Below are 13179 nucleotides of genomic sequence, written 5' to 3'. Positions count from 1 at the left end.
CATTTGAAAATTTAAAAATTAACTAAAAGAAGTCTTTTTCTCACAATGTGTCGACTTTTTTCTTATAAAATTAGGAACAATTTCTCATATTATTTCTGCTTCTGTAATTTTGCAATAATTTCTCATAAAAGTAATAATTCTTCATGTAAAATTATTACTTTTCAATGCAAAATTTTTACATTTGTTATATACAATTCTGACTCATCACAATATTGCCTATTTTTTGTTGTGGTAAAATGGTGAACTTTTTTGCGTAAAATTATGACTTTTGTTATAATTTTGCCAAGTAAAATTCCAAACATTATCATAATATTGCCAACATTTTTAAGTTTTCTTGTAAAATAGTGACTTTTGAGTAAAATTAATACTATTTTCATAAAAGTGCCCAAATTGTAAGATTTTCTTGTAAAATTGCAACTTTTATTAAGTAAAATTACAACTTTTATCATAATATTGCCAAAATTCAAAGTTTTTCTCAAGAAATTGAGACCTTTTTCTTGTGAAATTCCAACTAATTTTTCACAACAAGCTTTTTTATATTTGCACAATATGAACATACCGGTATTATTAATGTTGGAAATACAAATCTTGATATATCTTCAAAGGGTGGTCGTAAGAGTTAGGCATTAGTCGGAGGTCTCAAAAAGGTAGAAAATACAAGTGTGTGTGTGTGTGTGTGTGCAGGTGAAGCTGGGGTCTTAAGTGTAGTCCCCCAGCCCCAACCTGCAACCGCTGAGATATATATATATATATATATATATATATATATATATATATATATATATATATATATATGTATATATATCATTGACGCCAGTCTCTTTGGGTTGTAGAATGTAGTATTTTAATCATTAATTATGTTATTTTTATACATCAACGTACATTAGCTCAGGTTATTTATGCACATCTTAAAACAAAATGTTTGTCAAGAAGAATGTCAAACAAAAGAAAAGACATTACTGAAGCATGAAGAGGTTGCTGGAGAACTGCCAATGTGCTCTTATAGTGTCAGAGTGTTAAAGAGTGGAAAAACAAGTTGCCTCTATACTGAAGCTATTATCATATATATCTGCTGTATGACACCAAAAGACTTACAAAGTTTGGGAGTAAATAGATACGATCCAAATAGTATCGATCTCACAGAGATTCCCGAGCCTTTTTAAAAGATGATGAGGAAGGAAGTTCTGTTATCCGTGACGTAGAGGAGGAACCACAGATCCCTTCCCCATCCACAACAATGCTAATGAAGCAGACTTAGCGAGAAACAACAACGATTTACTTTGGGGAAAAAATGTGATCCACAACGCTATATTTTTGATCCTGAACACAAAGAGGAAGAAATAAGTTTTGGAAGCCGAATGCTAAACGGATGTAGCTTTATTGTGACACTATAGTATTAGCAGTGATGCTAAGTGGTAAACAAACAAACTCACTTTAATAAAACATAATAAAACAAACACTTACTGTAATATTTCCAGTCCCTCTGGAATGCTGACCGACAGGACGCTGACATAATTCCATTTAGATGAAGATTCAATCACAATCCTCACTAAAGGTAAAAAAAAAAAAAAGTTGCTTTAGGAAGCTTCTTTTTGGCCATCTCTGGGGATGTGAAAGTGAACCAGCCTTTCGGTCCATGGCCACATTTGTCTACTAGCAGGTGAGAGATGCATGAAATAAAATCTAGAATGTACATTTAGCAGATTTGAGACCAAAAAGAAGCAACTGCCAGCTCAATGTGTCAACAATAGCAGCTTAAGCTAGCATTAGCTTACTGCTTTCAAAGTGCCGCTAAAATAGTCAGTCTGCGTTGGCGCTTATGATGACAACATCACTCATATTTGGCTAATTTGCGGGTGACGACATGTAAATGGAGTATTGTTGGCACTTTCTGGATGTTTTTAGAGAGTATAATGAGCGCAACAGAGGACTCTCCATCTGTTGACTCAATTGTTAGATATTTATTCATCATTTAGAATGCATAAAAAAGCCAAACATATGTGTTCTTGTCTTACATAAAGATTGTTTAGGATAAACGGCATATATCTAACATGTTTGTGCATTTCCAGTATGACTTATCTAATAATATGGTCAGAATGCAGAAATGTTACTACGGTGACGTACAATCTACGAAAAAAATATGCGGAGCGAAATATGTTTGGTCTCTCACAGTTGAAGTGTACCTATGATGAAAATTACAGACCTCTGTCATCATTTTAAGTGGGATAACTTGCACAATCGGTGGCTGACTGAATACTTTTTAGCCCCACTGTAGATGTGTGTGTGTGTGTATGTATATATATATATATATATATATATATATATATATACATACACACACACACACACACACACACACACACACATACTTTTACTCAAAAGTCACAATTTTTAGAGAAAACTTTAAAAAATATATATATGTATATATATATATATATATATATATATATATATATATATATGTATATATATATATATATATATATATATATATATATATATATATATATATATATATATATATATATATATATATATATATATATATATATATAAAGTCACAATTTTTAGAGAAAACTTTAAAATATATATATATATATACACACACACACACACACACACACACACATCTATAGTGGGGCTAAAAAGTATTTAGTCAGCCACCAATTGTGCAAGTTCTCCCACATAAAATGATGACAGAGGTCTGTAATTTTCATCATAGGTACACTTCAACTGTGAGAGACAGAATGTGAAAAAAAAAATCCATGAATTTACAATGTATGAATTTTAAAGATTTTATTTGTAAATTATGGTGGAAAATAAGTATTCGGTCAACCATTCAAAGCTCTCACTGATGGAAGAAGGTTTTGGCTCAAAATCTGACGATACATGGCCCCAAAGCATGATGTTTCCAACCCCAGGTTTCACAGTAGGTATGGTGTTCTTTGGATGCAACTCAGTATTCTTCTTCCTCCAAACACGAAAAGTTGAGTTTATACCAAAAAGTTCTATTTTGGTTTCATCTGACCACATGACATTCTCCCAATCCTCTGCTGTATCATCCATGTATCCAATTTGGTATAAACTCAACTCTTAAGTTCTTTAAAATTCCTACAATGTGAATTCCTGGATTTTTTTTTCACATTCTGTCCCTCACAGTTGAAGTGTACCTATGATGAAAATTACAGACCTCTGTCATCATTTTAAGTGAGAGAACTTGCACAATCGGTGGCTGACTGAATACTTTTTTGCCCCACTGTATATATATATATATATATTTATATATATATACATATACATATATATATATATATATGTATATATATATATATATATATATATATATGACTCTTACTGGCTGTATTATACACCCCGCTAGCACCAAACCCCGCGCCCCCAACCCCGCCCACCTCAACCGACGCACAGAGGGGGAGTGGCCGGGTTTGGTGCTAGCGGGGTGTATAATACAGCCAGTAAGAGTCATGGATGCGTGGCATTCTGGGTAATTGTTATGTTGCGTTTATAATGTGTTACAGAGCCGATGTTCTCCAGAAATGTGTTTGTTATTCCTGTTTGGTTAGGGTTCACATTCTGGCGCATATTAGTAAGAGTGTTAAAGTTGTTTTATATCACAACCTTCAGTGTGATCTGTATGGCTGTTGAACAAGACCCCTGGTACAAGCAAAAAAAACCTCCTCCGCCATTTTGAAAATGACGACAGGGGAAGCGTCACTCGTGACGTTACGAATTTGACCTGGCGGTAATAGTGAGCATGCGTTAACAATTTTGGGAAGCGAGTTTGACCCGGCAGTAATTCAAGGCATACGGTATTAGGACTGTAGTCAGTTGGAAGCGTGTCTTAATGAAATTAAATGGATGTCCGCTAATTTTTTGCAACTTAACGCCAAAAAAACGGAAATGCTGATTATCGGTCCTGCTAGACACCGACCTCTATTTAATAATACAACTTTAACATTTGACAACCAAATAATAAAACAAGGTGACTCGGTAAAAAATCTGGGTATTATTTTCGAGCCAACTCACTCCTTTGAGTCACACATTAAAAGCATTACTAAAACGGCCTTCTTTCATCTCCCTAATATCGCAAAAATTCGCTCCATTTTGTCCACTAAAGACGCCGAGATCATTATCCATACGTTTGTTACGTCTCGTCTCGATTACTGTAACGTATTATTTTCGGGTCTCCCCATGTCTAGCATTAAAAGATTACAGTTGGTACAAAATGCGGCTGCTAGACTTTTGACAAGAACAAGAAAGTTGGATCATATTATGACTATACTGGCTCACCTGCACTGGCTTCCTGTGCACTTAAGATGTGACTTTAAGGTTTTACTACTTACGTATAAAATACTACACGGTCTAGCTCCATCCTATCTTGCCGCTTGTATTGTACCATATGTCCAGGCAAGAAATCTGCGTTCAAAAGACTCCGGCTTATTAGTGATTCCTAGAGCCCCAAAAAAGTCTGCGGGCTATAGAGCATTTTCCGTTTGGGCTCCAGTACTCTGGAATGCCCTCCCGGTAACAGTTCGAGATGCTACCTCAGTAGAAGCATTTAAGTCTCACCTTAAAACTCATCTGCATACTCTAGCCTTTAAATAGACCTCCTTTTTAGACCAGTTGATCTGCCGCTTCTTTTCTTTTTTCTCCTATGTCCCCCCCTCCCTTGTGGAGGGGGTCCGGTCCGATGACCATGGATGAAGTACTGGCTGTCCAGAGTCGAGACCCAGGATGGACCGCTCGCCTGTGTATCGGTTGGGGACATCTCTACGCTGCTGATCTGCCTCCGCTTGGGATGGTTTCCTGTGGACGGGACTCTCGCTGCTGTCTTGGATCCGCTTTGAACTGAACTCTCGCGGCTGTGTTGGAGCCACTATGGATTGAACTTTCACAGTATCATGTTAGACCCGCTCGACATCCATTGCTTTCGGCCCCCTAGAGGGGGGGGGTTGCCCACATTTGAGGTCCTCTCCAAGGTTTCTCATAGTCAGCATTGTCACTGGCGTCCCACTGGGTGTGAATTCTCCCTGCCCACTGGGTGTGAGGTTTCCTTGCCCTCATGTGGGTTCTTCCGAGGATGTCGTAGTCGTAATGGTTTTTACAGTCCTTTGAGACATTTGTGATTTAGGGCTATATAAATAAACATTGATTGATAATTGGTAGTCATGATTTTTCCGAAATCAAAATTCAGATAATCATGATTAATTCGAATTCAAAATTCTGATAATCATGATTAATCCTAACTAAAAAAATGTATTATTAATGTATAATCCAAATGTAAAATTGTGCTTGATTATGTACAGTATAATCCAATATTTAAAATTGTGATTAATCATGTATAATCCTAATCTAAACCGGTGATGAATTATGTTCAATCCCTATGTGATTAACCTTAAAGGTGCCATATGTAGTTATCCATCCATCCATCCATCTTCTTCCGCTTATCCGAGGTCGGGTCGCGGGGACAACAGCCTAAGCAGGGAAACCCAGACTTCCCTCTCCCCAGCTACTTCGTCTAGCTCTTCCCGAGGCGTTCCCAGGCCAGCCGGGAGACATAGTCTTCCCAACGTGTCCTGGGTCTTCCCCGTGGCCTCCTACCGGTTGGAAGTGCCCTAAACACCTCCCTAGGGAGGCGTTCGGGTGGCATCCTGACCAGATGCCCGAACCACCTCATCTGGCTCCTCTCGATGTGGAGGAGCAGCGGCTTTACTTTGAGTTCCTCCCGGATGGCAGAGCTTCTCACCCTATCTCTAAGGGAGAGCCCCGCCACCCGGCAGAGGAAACTCATTTCGGCCGCTTGTACCCGTGATCTTATCCTTTCGGTCATGACCCAAAGCTCATGACCATAGGTGAGGATGGGAATGTAGATCGACCGGTAAATTGAGAGCTTTGCCTTCCGGCTCAGCTCCTTCTTCACCTCAACGGATCGGTACAACGTCCGCATTACTGAAGACGCTGCACCGATCCGCCTGTCGATCTCACGATCCACTCTTCCCCCACTCGTGAACAAGACTCCACATTACTATATGTAGTAATGTGGCTAGAAATGGTACTGCAATCACGGTCAAAATTCTGTAGTCCCCTCCCACTCTCCATGACTGAGGTTGCCAGATACGCAGCCGAATATGAATCCTATGCCAATGGACTTCAAATGGCATTCATTGAGTCCTACACTGTAGGTTTATCTTGTTTGTCCTTCTTGCAAGATGGTTTACGAAGTAATTATGCCACATTTTCATGATGTTGATTAGCCAAATGTATTTGTAAAGTTAAGCAGCAATATTTTAGTCAGGAGTCGGGACGGATTGTTGGCATTACCCTGCTAAAATGTCTAGTTTGACCGCACAGACCACCATCAAAATAATTATATACTGTATAATATATATCGTATAGGCCTACTTCGATGGCAAGCCTATCCAAACAATAAAATGGCCGCCACATTTCGTTCAGCATAACTCCATGTTGCATCCAACCTGAACACACTGCATTCTCTCTTCCATGTACGCACATGACCAACTTCCAGTGCAGAGTGTTATTCTATGCAACCCATGTTATGCATAAATCATAGACCACTACCATGTCAAAACATGTAATGCATTATATTGTGCCAAGCAAATACAACCCCCTATGTGCCTGATGCACATACAGTACCAGGAACCGCAATTAGCCGTGCTAATGTTGGAAAGCATTTAGTCAGCGTATCGGCATATTGAGAACTAAATAGGCACTGCACTCTGCTTATTCACATAGGTTTTCCATCCATCCATTTTCTACCGCTTATTCCCTTTCGGGGTCGCGGGGGGCGCTGGCGCCTATCTCAGCTACAATCGGGCGGAAGGCAGGGTACACCCTGGACAAGTCGCCACCTCATCGCAGGGCCAACACAGATAGACAGACAACATTCCCACTCACATTCACACACTAGGGCCAATTTAGTGTTGCCAATCAACCTATCCCCAGGTGCATGTCTTTGGAAGTGGGAGGAAGCCGGAGTACCCGGAGGGAACCCACGCATTCACGGGGAGAACATGCAAACTCCACACAGAAAGATCCCGAGCCTGGATTTGAACCCAGGACTGCAGGAACTTCGTAATGTGAGGCAGACGCACTAACCCCTCTGCCACCGTGAAGCTCACATAGGTTTTATTTGTGGAAAATATACTTTTCCCTGTCAGTTGGATGACACATCGACATAGAAGCTAACGGGCATATTTTCCCCCGTTAGCCTGCATGTCGAAGTGTCATTGACCGGGCCACCATGTTAAAGGCCTACTGAAATGAGATTTTCTTATTTAAACGGGGATAGCAGGTACATTCTATGTGACATACTTGATCATTTCGCAATATTGCTATATTTTTGCTGAAAGGATTTAGTAGAGAACATCGACGATAAAGTTCGCAACTTTGGTCGCTAATAGAAAAGCCTTGCCTTTACCGGAAGTCGCAGACGATGACGTCACCCGTTGAGGGCTCCTCACATCCTCACGTTGTTTTTAACGGGAGCTTCCAACAAAAAGAGCTATTCGGACTGAGAAAACGACAATTCCCCCATTAATTTGAGCGAGGATGAAAGATTCGTGTTTGAGGATATTGATAGGGGACGGACTAGAGAAAGAAAAAAAATCAAGTTAAAAAAAAAAACGCGATTGCATTGGGACGGATTCAGATTGTTTTTAGACACATTTACTAGGATAATTCTGGGAAATCCCTTATCTTTCTTGGGTGTTGCTAGTGTTTTAGTGAATTTAATAGTACCTGATAGTCGTAAGGGTGTGTCCACGGGTGTCTTGAGGCCAGTTGTCTCATGGAAGTCGGACGGCAGCTGTATGGACGGCACAAGCACAGCCGATCTCCGGTAAGTGGCGACTTTTTACCACAATTTTCTCACCGAAAACTGCTGGTTGACATCTTGGTGTCGGGATCCATGTTCGCTTGACCGCTCTGATCCATAGAAAAGCTTCACTTACGGGAATTTTAAACAAGGAATCACTGTGTGTTCGTGTGGCTGAAGGCTAAAGCTTCCCAACTCCATCTTTCTACTTTGACTTCTCCATTATTAATTGAACAAATTGCAAAAGATTCAGCAACACAGATGTCCAAAAATACTGTGTAATTATGCGGTTAAAGCAGACGACTTTTAGCTGTGTGTGTGCGCAGCGCTGATAATTCCTTACAGTCCGTGATGTCACGCGTACACGTCATCATTACGCGACTCCCGGGAAATTTAAAATTGCAATTTAGTAAACTAAAAAAGCCGTACTGGCATGTGTTGCAATGTTAATATTTCATCATTGATATATAAACTGTCAGACTGCATGGTCGGTAGTAGTGGGTTTCAGTAGGCCTTTAAAGCATTCGTTTGCATGAACATACTAACTTTTTTAGACAAGATCATAGACTGTATTGAACAATATAGTTAACATACAAAATGTCCATTTCCATTTAATACAAGTAATAAGAAAACGTACATGCCTTACTTACTTATCAAGGAGAAAATTTGCAAGTTTGTCATCAGATGAAAAAATATTCTCCACCTTCAATCGTCTCCATCTTTCAAAGGCATCCCCGATAGAAATCCTCATTTTGTTCCTGGCTTTGTCATGAGTTGAGAATATTAACGACGCCTTTTCGATTTAATAAGGTCTGACATGTTTAGTAACTTTACCAGTGGCAGTAGCCAGTCGAAGATGACGGTGCGTAACTGGCAACTTTGATGTGACACACTCACTGACCTTTTAATTGGATTAACGGTGGAGGGCGGGGCATCAAAATGAAAACCATAACAATATTTAATGTACCGTATTTTTCGGAGTATAAGTCGCTCCGGAAATATAAGTCACACCTGCCGAAAATGCATAATAAAGAAGGAAAAAAACATATATAAGTCGCACTGGAATATAAGTCGCATTTTTGGGGGGAAATTTATTTTATGAAACCCAACACCAAGAATAGACATTTGAAAGGCAATTTAAAATAAAAAAAGGAATAGTGAACAACAGGCTGAATAAGTGTACGTTATATGACGCATAAATAACCAACTGAGAAGGTGCCTGGTATGTTAACGTAACATATTATGGTAAGAGTCATTCAAATAACTATAACATATAGACCATACCAAACAATCTGTCACTCCTAATCGCTAAATCCCATGAAATATTATACGTCTAGTCTCTTACGCGAATGAGCTAGATAACATTATTTGATATTTTACGATAATGTGTTAATAAGTGCCCACATAAGTCGCTCCTGAATATAAGTGGCAGCCCTGGCCAAACTATGAAAAAAACTGCGACTTGTAGTCAGAAAAATACGGTAAGTGTAAATCAAATTTTAAATTAGCTTATCCCAGCTGAAGTACTTTTATCAGACATAAACGTATTCAAAATGACATGAATTATTTAATGCCGTTTGACATATCAGGACCATTTACTGATGACGCGACATGATATTACATATGGCACCTGTAAATTGTCCACAATCAAAATTGCGATTAGTCATGTATAATAGGAATTTCAAACTGTGATTAATCATGATTAATCTCCATTTAAAATTGTAATCAATCATGATTAATCAAAATTCAAAATGTGTTTAATTATCCATAATTAATATTTAAAACTTTGATTAACCGTGTATAATCTAAGTTTAAAACTGTGAATAATTATAATTAGTCAAAATTCAAATGTATGATAAATCTTGATTAATCCAAATTTAAGATTGTGATTGATCATTTATAATGCAAATTTGAAACTAATAAATCGTGACTAAACCCAATTCAAATTTGTGATTAATCCTGTTGGATCCATATTCAAAATTGGGAATAATTTTGATGAATCCAAATTCGAAATTTTGACTAATCTATTTTCTAAAGAATTGACAGCACTACTTATTACACAATTATTTGTTATAATGTATAACATGTTTTATACAAATTGATGGATATCTTGCTTTGAAACCATAAACCAGGGTGACAAGCAAACACAGTACTTATCATTTTATACATATACATTAAAGGCCTACTGAAACCCACTACTACCGACCACGCAGTCTGATAGTTTATATATCAATGATGAAATATTAACATTGAAACACATGCCAATACGGCCGGTTTAGTTCACTAAATTACAATTTTAAATGTTCTTGTTGAAAACGTCGCGGAATGACGACGCGTGTTTGTGACGTTATTGGTTGAGCGGACATTTTTAGCCCAGCACCACTTACGGTTAAAAGTAGTATCTTTTAATCGCATAATTACACAGTATTTTGGACATCTGTGTTGCTGAATCTTTTGCAATTTGTTCAATTAATAATGGAGACTATAAGAAGAATGCTGTTGGTGGAAAGCGGTGGATTGCAGCTGCCTTTAGCAACCGAAACACAGCCGGTGTTTCTTTGGTTGTTGTGAAGCTTTAGCGAACATGTTTCTCTACCACATGTCAACCAGCAAGTTTTTGGATGAGAAAATTGTGATATTAAGTCGGCTCTTACCGGAGACTTGTGCGGAGTTAGCGTCCTCCTGCAGCAGCTGTCATCTTGGCTCTTCCATTGGTTTCTCTCAGAGACACTGGCGGTCACCGCAGCCGTCCGACTTTCGGTATGACTTTATAATCTGATTAAAACACTATTAACACAATAAGCAGATAAGGGATTTTCCAGAATTATCCTAGTAAATGTGTCTAATAAGATCTGAATCACTCCCGCTGCACTCGCCTTTTTTTCTAGTGCTTCACTCTAAATTTCCTCATCCACAAATCTTTCATCCTCGCTTAAATTAATGGGGAAATCGTCGCTTTCTCAGTCTGAATCGCTCTTGCTGCTGGTGGCTATGATTATAAACAATGTGAAAATGTGAGGAGCCCTACAACCCGTGACGTCATGCGCACATCGTCTGCTACTTCCGGTACAGGCAAGGCTTTTTTATTAGCGACCAAAAGTTGCGAACTTTATCGTCGATGTTCTCTAGAAAATCCTTTCAGCAAAAATATGGCAATATAGCGAAATGATCAAGTATGACACATAGAATGGACCTGCTATCCCCGTTTGAATAAGAAAATCTAATTTCAGAAGGCTTTTAAGATTATGTTTGTTGCGTGATCAAATAATATTAAAGTCAAAACCTATGCAAACAAAAACACATTTAGGAATAAAAAAAGAAGTGTCTGACTGACTCACATTATTCCTCGGCTTTGGCGGGCCCCAGAAAGGATGTGGCCCCCGGGCCTCGAGTGCGCCACCTGTGGCCGTGATGGCGAGCAGACGTGTCACGTGGCAGATGCTTGACAAGATGACGGCAGATGGAAGAGCAGACAGGCCGTGGCAGATTGTAGCGGTATTGACCATGGAGTGGCTCAATAGCTGGCTGCGAAACATAATCCGGCGCTATCAGGTTCTCCCATGCCGTCTACAAAAACAACATGGGGGGGAAAAAAGGTTTATTTATTAGCGGCGGTCAATACTTGTCATGTGCACTTGTAGAAGGAGAAGGAAGAATATGACGGAACAGAATATCAAGAAATGAGAATATAGAAGCACTTGCACCTTTTTCACTCCTCCTGTGCAATTTTTTGGCGGAGCTCGTGTACGCATGGGGTGCACAGTTTGCTTGCACTTTCCTTTCACCCCGCCATACCTCCATTTTCTCTCCCCACACGTACGTGCATGTGTGTGTGTGTGTGTGTGCGTCTATCGGTCCTGTCAGTCCACTTAAGGGCCTTTGGTTTCAGAGGAGGCCATTGTGTTTCCTCGGTCGCCTGGCAACCGTCACCAAGGCCGGCGCTCCATTGTTGCGGAGGCTGAGCACCCCAATTGCTTGCTGCCTGTTTCTACTTTTCCAAATTGTGCTGTAATTTTACAAAGTGGCGTTTGGGCATTAGAGAGAGCGGTGGAGGGAGGGCAAGGGAGGCGGAAATTGGGGTGTGTGGGGGGGGGGGGGGGGGGCTTCGTTTGGTGGCTGCACACATTTGCCACATAAACACTAAAGAAGCATTTAGCTGATGAGGACAAAATAAAAACATTAGACTTATAGACTATTTTTAACCTATACTGTGTGTGCGCGTGTGTATTCAGTACATCATGAGCACCAATACACACAGCAAAAATGTTTTGAGCAGCTTTCAGTGTGATGCACTATCCACTGTACTACCACTACTACCTTGAAAATATTGTCCACTTATTCATTATTATTAACAAATATAATAATGATACTTTCAACCCCCAAAATATTACATTTTAACAATGAATGTATGAATGAAATATGTATATACACATGTACTGTGTATATATATATATATATATATATATATATATATATATATATATATTTATGCGATGAGGTGGCGACTTGTCCAGGGTGTACCCCGCCTTCCGCCCGAATGCAGCTGAGATAGGGCGGAAGAAAGGCACAAGCGGGAGAAAATGAATGGATGGATGGATGGATATATATATATATATATATATATATATATATATACAAACACACATATTCATTAGGACTGCGACTCTTTGGGCACCACACGATTCGACTCGATTTTGGGGGGTTGCTATTCAATTCGAAACGATGCTCTATTCAAAATCAATTTTTTTTTTCATAACATTGGGTGCCAGTTCTATGATTAACTACATTCCCTAGATTAACAGTTGTGATCAAATTCTATATTACTTAAAAGAAAGCTGGATTTGTTGAATACAATTCTACCCAAACATTTAATAAAGTCAAGTACAACTAAGGCAAAAAGAGAAGTATTCAATACTCTTTTCTAAAGTAAATCTGAAAAGAATATATGATCATCTATCAACAATATGATTTGTTGGAGTGGATGGACAGGACAGATTAAAAAAATAATTGAAAAAATAAATATATTTAAAAAAAAGATTGATATTTGATTTTTTTTTAATAGATTAGGAATGTATATATACATGTATATATAAATGTATATATATATATATATATATATATATATATATATATATATATATATATATATATATATATATATCTACACATACATACAGATATACATATACATAAAAATCAAATAGAAATGGAAATAAATATAAATATAGATATAGACCTTTGTATATGTGTGTATATATATGTGTACATATTTTACTTAAGAATAATTGCATTCAAAAAAGAAAAAAATATATATATACCGTGTGTGT

The 13179-nt window shown here is 38.4% G+C and overlaps 1 protein-coding gene across 3 annotated transcripts in view; it reads right to left on the bottom strand.

The window, feature by feature from the left end:
* ntrk1 (neurotrophic tyrosine kinase, receptor, type 1) overlaps positions 1-13179 on the bottom strand; it is a 279190-nt gene that overhangs the window by 231052 nt on the left and 34959 nt on the right. For 2 of the 3 annotated variants that reach the window (XM_061882335.1, XM_061882336.1), the window contains exons 3-4: positions 11191-11419; positions 1465-1549 (exon numbers count right to left, since the gene is read on the bottom strand). The gene's annotated coding sequence lies outside the window, so the exon portion shown is untranslated. The remainder of the gene's footprint in view (positions 1-1464; positions 1550-11190; positions 11420-13179) is intronic. The other variant, XM_061882337.1, reaches the window with a different exon arrangement.

Source organism: Nerophis ophidion, linkage group LG21, assembly GCF_033978795.1.
Source record: "Nerophis ophidion isolate RoL-2023_Sa linkage group LG21, RoL_Noph_v1.0, whole genome shotgun sequence".
NCBI classification, from domain to species: domain Eukaryota; kingdom Metazoa; phylum Chordata; class Actinopteri; order Syngnathiformes; family Syngnathidae; genus Nerophis; species Nerophis ophidion.
Note: the sequence above shows the minus strand (reverse complement) of the source record. Positions and strands in the feature narration are given on the sequence as shown.